Source organism: Centroberyx gerrardi, chromosome 21 (genome assembly GCF_048128805.1).
Source record: "Centroberyx gerrardi isolate f3 chromosome 21, fCenGer3.hap1.cur.20231027, whole genome shotgun sequence".
Classification (NCBI taxonomy): domain Eukaryota; kingdom Metazoa; phylum Chordata; class Actinopteri; order Beryciformes; family Berycidae; genus Centroberyx; species Centroberyx gerrardi.
The window spans coordinates 21,717,909-21,727,908 of NC_136017.1; the positions used below are offsets into that span (position 1 = coordinate 21,717,909).

Genomic DNA, 10,000 nt, shown 5'->3' on the forward strand with positions numbered 1-10,000 from the left:
CACATGAGAGGAGCCATTGACAGAGTGAGGTTGTGGAATTCATAACTGAGCCTTTTATTCATCTGTTTACTACAAAGCCTATGTCCAGCAGCCTTTTTCCTTTATAAATTCTTTCCTGTATGCCTTTTTCCTTTATAAATTCTTTCCTGTATGCCATCTAGACAGTGACCACTAGGTGGTGGTGGAGAGCTAGGAAGCTCCCCTGCTGCCCAGCTCACACAGCAGCCCATGGGGGATGGGTGCAAATTTGCATGTGTATGAGAGCTGTAAGCTCCCCCACTGCCCAAATTTGCATGTGTATGAGAGCTGTACGCTCCCCCACTGCCCAGCTCCTACTGCAGCCCATGGAGAGACACACTTAGCAGTTGCCTATGGTAGTAATATATTTGATTTCCACGAGTGGTAATACACTTCAAATGACATGCACCAGTATCAGTATCACTACCTGAGTGCTTATTGCTCTGTTGTTGTGCAGTTCTCTCATCAGAACCAGCCTTCCTATGATGTGGTACTCTATTTATGTCTGGAAAGCCTCATTAAGCTGACACCATATTTGGGACAGTATCTGGAGCTCATCCTATATATACCCCAGAGTTCCAGGGTGATGTTGTGTTACGTACGCATACACATATACTAACATGGGAATGATACAGAGAAAAGTGGCATGGCCCCGCAAGGGAGACATGCAATTGTGAAACATTCCTAATTTATGCCTCATTTTGCCGTTAAAATCATCTTTTTAGCTTCAAAAATGGTTGAGATATGACTTTTTAAAGTTTTTCCATGTTGTTTTGGGTTATTGAGGAAATAGCACCCTTACAGGCCTTATTAGACCTGCTAAGGACAGAAAATGTCTCTTCCAGAAAGCCCCATCCCTCTGGATTTAACTGTTTATTAGCATTATTGTTATTTTCAAGGGAATGCAGCAAGAATCTTGGCCAAAAGGCCGAATTTTCGAGTGTCAGTCAACTGACTAACCTCTTTCCTTTACATTCAGTTTACCTGACCTTACCTTTTAACCCTTTTTCCTTTATAAATTCTTTCCTGTATGCATGTGTATGAGAGACACACAGAGAGCTCCCTTGCTGCAGAGATCCTAGTGCAGCCCATGGGGGATGGGGGGAAATTTGCATGTGTATGAGAGACACACAGACAGCTGTAAGCTCCCTTGCTCCTACAGCAGTGCCAAGGGAGACACACACCACTGAGAAGAGTACTGAGATGCTGTTTCTACAAGTGTGAGGGTTATCAGATAATTCACAAATATTTACACAGTGTAAGTCATACAACTGTATGTATACTGCATACTATATAATTGTGACGTGCCCCTGGTACTCACTGTTACCATGCTGACTACAAATATTCCTTTAACATACAATATTCTAACTTTCCTTTACCTTCAGTTTAGTGTAGTACACCACCTTTAATGTTGACAGTAGAAACACTAAATAAACACCACCAGTGATATCTATAACTTTCCTTCATGGGTTATAATATAGATCAAAATAACCTAAGCATTTAACTACTATGTACAAATATACAGATATAGACATATAATTTAAAAAAAAAACAGTATATGTATACATATGTAAAGAACACTAGGACAATAGTGCAATGCAAAATTTAAGTTTAAATTCTTGTCCACACTTGTGAATTCTACGTTACTTTTGTTTATAGAAATGTTGTTGATCATTTAATTGAATCATTGCATCCTGGAGACATTGTCTACCTGTGATGAAAGAGGAAGAGGGAATGAGTGAAGTGTGAATTGCTACAGAGCTGCAGTCTGTGTGTGTATGGGGGTGTGTGTCAATGAGCCTGTTGTCACACTATAGAGATGCTAATAGACTACAGGCTGCAAAGAGCAACACAGAGAGCAGAATACTATAGTGTAAGATGTAAATAAGAATTTGTTCTTTATGACTTGCCAGGTTAAATGAAGGTTAAATAAATCAATCAATAAATAAAATGTGGTTAGATCTTACCTCCTGTTGGCAGTTTGGGACTAGCAGAGAGGTAGTCAGGTACTGCTTGAACCCCGTCAAAATTGCAGCTTCACGTGGGAACTTTTCATAAAGTCCCATCTGCTGCATTTTGACCCTCAGGGTTGTCTGGTACTGGTAACAACATACAACATTTGGCTGCTTAACAGAAGCCAACCCATTCATCTGCTCACATCATGAGGCTATCTAAAAACAGATTCAAAAGGTCAGAGGAGTGTAAATTATGTTTCACAATGTGTAGATTTCAATCTTTGTGTGAAACTGAGTAAAAGTTTGTGTTGAACTTGAGCAGCTGTTCTGATATTGGTTTAGACTATATGGTGACAATGTTGAGAAGCTGGGTAATTTCTCCTGCATTCAACACATATGTTGTTTGCTACCGGACTCTCAACATTTGGCTGCTTAACAGAAGCCAACCCATTCATCTGCTCACATCATGAGGCTATCTAAAAACAGATTCAAAAGGTAAGAGGAGTGTAAATTATGTTTCACAATGTGTAGATTTCAATCTTTGTGTGAAACTGAGTAAAAGTTTGTGTTGAACTTGAGCAGCTGTTCTGATATTGGTTTAGACTATATGGTGACAATGTTGAGAAGCTGGGTAATTTCTCCTGCATTCAACACATATGTTGTTTGCTACCGGACTCTCAACATTTGGCTGCTTAACAGAAGCCAACCCATTCATCTGCTCACATCATGAGGCTATCTAAAAACAGATTCAAAAGGTAAGAGGAGTGTAAATTATGTTTCACAATGTGTAGATTTCAATCTTTGTGTGAAACTGAGTAAAAGTTTGTGTTGAATTTGAGCAGCTGGTCTGATATTGGTTTAGACTATATGGTGACAATGTTGAGAAGCTGGGTAATTTCTCCTGCATTCAACACATATGTTGTTTGCTACCGGACTCTCAACATTTATACTGCATACTATATAATTGTGACGTGCCCCTGGTACTCACTGTTACCATGCTGACTACAAATATTCCTTTAACATACAATATTCTAACTTTCCTTTACCTTCAGTTTAGTGTAGTACACCACCTTTTCTTTTATTGTAGTAATGTTGACAGTAGAAACACTAAATAAACACCACCAGTGATATCTATAACTTTCCTTCATGGGTTATAATATAGATCAAAATAACTCGTACGGCCACAACAAAGAAAACATTTGGCTCAACCTTGTGACCAGCAACATATAAAGAGGACGCCATACCCGAGGATTACTTTTAAAGTAAGATGATTTTATTTACAAAACAAGATGAACAGAGGTAAACCTAAGCATTTAACTACTATGTACAAATATACAGATATAGACATATAATAAAAAAAAAAAACAGTATATGTATACATATGTAAAGAACACTAGGACAATAGTGCAATGGTGCAGAGTGCAGATAATGATGATGGGGGAGGAGGAGCAGGAGGAAATCCCTGGTCTGGGCCTTTCATTCCATTTTTCTCAGCTTCTGTGCTGAGTTGTATGAATTTATTGATGGCCTGTTACACACACACCACACAACAATAAAATTGTATGTCACACACACACACACCACACAACAATAAAATTGTATGTCACACACACACACACCACACAACAATAAAATTGTATGTCACACACACACACACCACACAACAATAAAATTGTATGTCACACACACACACACCACACAACAATAAAATTGTCTGTTTGTATTGTGTTTGTTTTTGTTTTTTTTGATTAATCTTGGGGGATCTTTCCCAGGTTGTTGAGAGTCTCAGACTGAGAGACTGAATGGAAGAGAAAGCATAAAAATGAGTCATTAATGTCATTTTTAGGTGTCAAAAGTTGAAAGTGAACAGTACTCAGTCATGTCAGATACACACCTTCTGTTTGAGGCTCCAGGTGCTTTTTTTTTTCTTGAGCCTTTTTTGGTGCCATCCTCCCTTCCTGTTGACAGACATGTAGAAACAAATTTAATGTGGGTTTCCTGTGTCAAAGAGGCAACACAGTAACAGTTACAAAATCATCATCTTAATAGGCCTGCATTCAAACTTTACCTGCTGCTATGTTGGTCAGTCATCCAGCCACTCGAGTTCCAGCCCTTCTCCTCGGAAAGACTTCCTGTTCACTCCATAGTCGAAGCGGAGCTCTTCGGAAATGGAAATGTCTTTGGTGGCCTGGAACAGGATGACATCCCTCACTCCTTCCGGGAAGGTCATCTTGCAGTACCGTGGCGTGACATTGCTGTTCTTCCGCGAATGATTCATCATTCTGCCAAGGGTTTCGACAGATGGGTGACACTCGCAAGGAAACGTCTGGGCGTCGATGCAGAGGTCGCGACCATCATGGCTCTTGAAGAAAAAAAGGTAGCCCATCTCATCCTGCATGGACTCCATCATCGTCCTGCCCTCTGCTGCTGTGATTACCTTGCCATGATAATCACAGATGATGGAGCCCTTGGCAAAGGATTTGGTGGCAACAACTCCTGTGGTCAAAAGAAGGTGACATTAGTATGTGAATATGTGAATTTACAGAGAAAACAGGAGAGCAAAGGAAAACAAGACATTTTTACATACCTTTCCCTTTGTTGCCACCGAAATCCTTGATGGCCAGGCCTGTCCACCTCTGCCTTGTGACACTCCTGATGATGCGTGGATCACTCTCACACTGCACCCTGTTGGCTGGCTTCCACTTGGCCACAATGTCCTCAGGACGGGGATGGTTGGCAGTCCACCCCTCGGCCCTGATGACCTTTGCGACCTTCTGGACAGTTGGGGGGCGTCTTGTACATTGGGCTGTCAAAGAGAGAAAATTGAAATTTAAATTCTTGTCCACACTTGTGAATTCTACGTTACTTTTGTTTATAGAAATGTTGTTGATCATTTAATTGAATCATTGCATAATAAAGTATTTACACTTACACAAGAGGTATTCCTCCCGCTTGCCATACTGCGCAGCCCTCCACCGATCATACAACACTCTGTTTATCGAAAAGCCAGCCTCGGTCCGCTGCTTCTTAGTGGGAGGCTGGCCCATCGCTGTCACCGGGAAGTGCTGGATGAACGTGGCAAAGTCCCTGCCGTCCTGTTCAGCGGTGTCTCTGCCTCTCTTCTGTCCCCGACCACGCCTCTCATCCCCTGACTCATCAGTAGAAGAACTGCAAGATGGAGAAGATTTCATGGTTAAACACTGACAAACAGCTGGACTGACCTTGGAAGAAGCTGTGAGAGAGAGAATAGTTGAAGGTTGTGTGTTCTGGATGATGACACATACCCTTCCAAACTGTTGAACAGGTTGGCGGTGGCCACGATACCCTCCAGGGTCCTCATCCTGTAGTGGGCATTGGCCACCGCTGTAGAGTGGGCCATGTAGTGTGCCGCTGCACTTTTCTGCTCCTCGGAAAAGTTCGCACTCACTGCTGTCTCTGCAACTTTTCTGACTTCTTGGCTCGTGATGTTTGGGATTTTGTAGCTGCAATGAAGAAGAAATCTCAGATTACAATCATATTATATTACAATAATATTATAGAAAGAGTACAAAACCAGTCTACCAATTTAATCCTTGTCTACCTTCTCTGTACAGTACATATTAATATGTACATGTTAGTACATGGGATTCTGCGAATACTTACTGTTCATGCAGACGTCTGAGGTCGTTGGTGGCGCTGGAAATTGGTCCGCCGGATTTGGACAGGAAAAATTTGCCCTTATCATCCACATCATCCTGCATACATCCTTGGCGGATGCCATTGTAGTATTCATCCAGCATCTGTGGAGATAAGATATGGATGAAGTTAATACTTGAGAAATTATTGATGGATACAGTTATTCATGGTGAGGGTTAGGGTTAGGTCTAGGGTTTTTTCAGCCTGTTAGAGAACTTACAGCAGCCTCCTCCTCGGTGAGGGCAAATGTCGCTATCTGCATTGTGGCCGTTTTGTGTTGGCTGACCCCCACACAGACTCGTCCATCGACGCGCTTCTGGTCGAGCCACTCTGACACCTGGAAAACAATGAAGGACACAGTGGGAATTAATGACATGAACAAAGTAGCACTGTTCTATTTGAATCTGGACATGCGATATTTTCTACTGACTACATGCAATACTTTGTACCAACTGAGGAAACACTGTGGGGGAAAAGTACTTACTGTCAATCCCTCCACTGCTCCGGGTCTCTGGAAGTGTTTCAGCATCAGGATGGCTTCGCAGTTGTAGCGGAACAGTGTCTTCTCCTCTTCTTCCACACGCTGCTGCTGCAGGAGCTTGCCGTAGATGCCCAGCATGTCCTTCTTGGCCTCGCGGAGGACTCTCTGGCAGTCGTGGAGACTCGCCTGGCCATGAATGAAGCGGTCGTACCTAGAATGATAAGATAAAACAAAACACCAATGAGGAGGAGAGTTGGAGATTTTTCTGTATCACATAATCCTGGCAGCCTTCCAAGTACTATCCACATGAGAGAAGTCATTAAAGGAAAGGTAGAGCAGGGAGATTAACAACTCACTTTTTTTGGCATGTGTCTTTGCTGAGGGCCTTTGCCACTGGCTTCCTCAAGGTGTTGAGCAGCTCGATGTACGCCTGACACTTCCTGTGGAAGTCCGGGTCCGCTGCAGCCAAATCCAGGCGTGTCTTGAGGTACTGGACACACCGGATCATGTTCTTGATGTAGTTGAGGATGGTGGATGGACTCATCTGCAGTACCCTCAGCCTGTTCAGGAAGTCCTGGGTCTCCGTGCTCTTCAGGAGAAAGTCCATGCTCACTTCATCCCCGCTCGGCTGGATGTACCTGAACATCCTGGAGACATTGTCTACCTGTGATGAAAGAGGAAGAGGGAATGAGTGAAGTATGAATTGCTACAGAGCTGCAGTCTGTGTGTGTATGGGGGTGTGTGTGTGTGTGTGCCTGTGTCAATGAGCCTGTTGTCACACTATAGAGATGCTAATAGACTACAGGCTGCAAAGAGCAACACAGAGAGCAGAATACTACAGTGTAGGTTGTAAATAAGAATTTGTTCTTTATGACTTGCCAGGTTAAATGAAGGTTAAATAAATCAATAAATAAATAAAATGTGGTTAGATCTTACCTCCTGTTGGCAGTTTGGGACTAGCAGAGAGGTAGTCAGGTAGTGCTTGAACCCCGTCAAAATTGCAGCTTCACGTGGGAACTTTTCATAAAGTCCCGTCTGCTGCATTTTGACCCTCAGGGTTGTCTGGTACTGGGCCGTGTCCCTGAGAAAATACAGAGAAAATTAGCTCAAAGGAACTTACAGATGTTCACAGCCAAAGCCCACTGATTGAACTTGTGTGTGTTGAGTGAGGTGATGAACTTACTTTTGCCATGTTGGGTCACTTGGACCAGCATCCTCACTGGAATCAGTGCCGGGGGTCTCTTCAGCGCCTCTACGGTCTTCCTCTGTGCTGCCACTGGCCGGGATGGGGGCTTGCTCGGCAGCAGCCGAAGTTGACGGCTGCTCGACGCTGGGCTCAATGTCTGCATCCATGGGGGCATTGAGGACGAAGAAGTTTCTTCTACGAAGATCCTCAAGAAGAGCCAGTCTGGAAGGCCTGTGGGGGTACCGCCTGCACATCTCGGCGTAGTCCCAGGTTCTGCCTTGGCGGGTCCAATCCTTCATCGACGTCTTGGCCCTCTGCAGCTCTGCCTGCCTCTCCGCAACTGTGTTGCGCTTCATGCAGACCCTGGCCAGGTGGGCAGACAGTACTTCCTGGGGTTTCTCGCACAGCAGGCAGTGGATGATGCGGCGATCCGAGCTGTGAGAGAGAAAGAGAGAAAGTAGACAGTCAGTGAAACCACCCCTGACTTATTTGAAGAAATCTTTTCAAGTGAATATCACTTACTGCACTGGCAGCCACATCTGCCTGTTTCAAGCAAAATACAATTCAACTAGTGAAAACAAATTGGTACTTACTTTGCAGCCTGTCCTGCCATTGTCCTCAGCAAAGTCTTTTTCACAAAAAGAAGAAAAAAAAAACAAAGCTCTTGGGAAGAGAGAAAGCAAGAAAATAAACAAAAAAAGAATAGAAATAGAAATAGCAGGAGAAAAAAATCCTTTTACAAAAGCAAGAAAATTCAAAAAAGAGTTTTCTTCAGAAAAGTCTAAAGGTTCGATGAAATTCTCTTCCAAAATGGCAAAGAGGTGGTGTGTGTGTGATCAGAATTGAAAACACACTGATGCAGTGGAGTTTACCTGCAGTATTTATCCTCCATGATGATGCCATAGGCCCATCAGCTTGATTGTGGCCTATCAAAGGTGGGAGGAGTTTGGGGCCTATCAAAGGTGGGAGGAGTTTGTGACTCATCATGTGAATGGGGCATCCCCCACAATGTTGTCAACCTGTTGATGAGTGCTAATTAATATATTCATAGCTGAATAGTTTAGGTGATGAGTGCTAAGTCTCCACTTGACTTCCAATATTGCTATCTTAATGAGGCTATCTAAAAACAGATTCAAAAGATAAGAGGAGTGTAAATTATGTTTCACAATGTGTAGATTTCAATCTTTGTGTGAAACTGAGTAAAAGTTTGTGTTGAATTTGAGCAGCTGTTCTGATATTGGTTTAGACTATATGGTGACAATGTTGAGAAGCCGGGTAATTTCTCCTGCATTCAACACATATGTTGTTTGCTACCGGACTCTCAACATTTGGCTGCTTAACAGAAGCCAACCCATTCATCTGCTCACATCATGAGGCTATCTAAAAACAGATTCAAAAGGTCAGAGGAGTGTAAATTATGTTTCACAATGTGTAGATTTCAATCTTTGTGTGAAACTGAGTAAAAGTTTGTGTTGAATTTGAGCAGCTGTTCTGATATTGGTTTAGACTATATGGTGACAATGTTGAGAAGCTGGGTAATTTCTCCTGCATTCAACACATATGTTGTTTGCTACCGGACTCTCAACATTTGGCTGCTTAACAGAAGCCAACCCATTCATCTGCTCACATCATGAGGCTATCTAAAAACAGATTCAAAAGGTCAGAGGAGTGTAAATTATGTTTCACAATGTGTAGATTTCAATCTTTGTGTGAAACTGAGTAAAAGTTTGTGTTGAATTTGAGCAGCTGTTCTGATATTGGTTTAGACTATATGGTGACAATGTTGAGAAGCTGGGTAATTTCTCCTGCATTCAACACATATGTTGTTTGCTACCGGACTCTCAACATTTGGCTGCTTAACAGAAGCCAACCCATTCATCTGCTCACATCATGAGGCTATCTAAAAACAGATTCAAAAGGTCAGAGGAGTGTAAATTATGTTTCACAATGTGTAGATTTCAATCTTTGTGTGAAACTGAGTAAAAGTTTGTGTTGAATTTGAGCAGCTGTTCTGATATTGGTTTAGACTATATGGTGACAATGTTGAGAAGCTGGGTAATTTCTCCTGCATTCAACACATATGTTGTTTGCTACCGGACTCTCAACATTTTCTCTAAAAATAACCTTAATCATATTCTACCTTTTCAAGTTGAAAACTGGTATTATCAATGAATTGCTAATGAATAAAATCAAAGAATGATCAATAAAAGCCAGAAAAATTTGAAAGTAAACAACATTGTTATGTGTGTCCTGTATTGGACTTGTGCATTTACTAGTGTAAAAATACAGAGACACTTAAGTTAAGACTGTGTTGCTGTGTTACTAGAACACTGTACAAAGGTAAGAGGGGGGTAAACACTGGAAATGATCCAAAAAGAAAGAAAGTGATATGAATGATCAAAAAAGAAAGAAAGTGATATGACCAGATTGTTGGAAATCCAGGTAATTTCTCCTGCAGTATTTATCCTCCATGATGATGCCATAGGCCCATCAGCTTGATTGGGGCCTATCAAAGGTGGGAGGAGTTTGTGACTCATCATGTGAATGGGGCTTCCCCCACAATGTTATCAACCTGTTGATGAGTGCTAATTAATATATTCATAGCTGAATAGTTTAGGTGATGAGTGCTAAGTCTCCACTTGACTTCCAATATTGCTATCTTAATGAGGCTATCTAAAAACAGAT

At 42.1% G+C, this 10,000-nt stretch overlaps 1 non-coding gene across 1 annotated transcript; it reads left to right on the top strand.

Moving 5' to 3' along the window:
• The first annotated feature begins 609 nt into the window (after positions 1-609).
• On the top strand, positions 610-711 carry LOC144543158 (U6 spliceosomal RNA). Its single transcript, XR_013507707.1, has one exon. It is a non-coding gene; the product is annotated as a U6 spliceosomal RNA (small nuclear RNA).
• Positions 712-10,000: the final 9,289 nt, after the last annotated feature.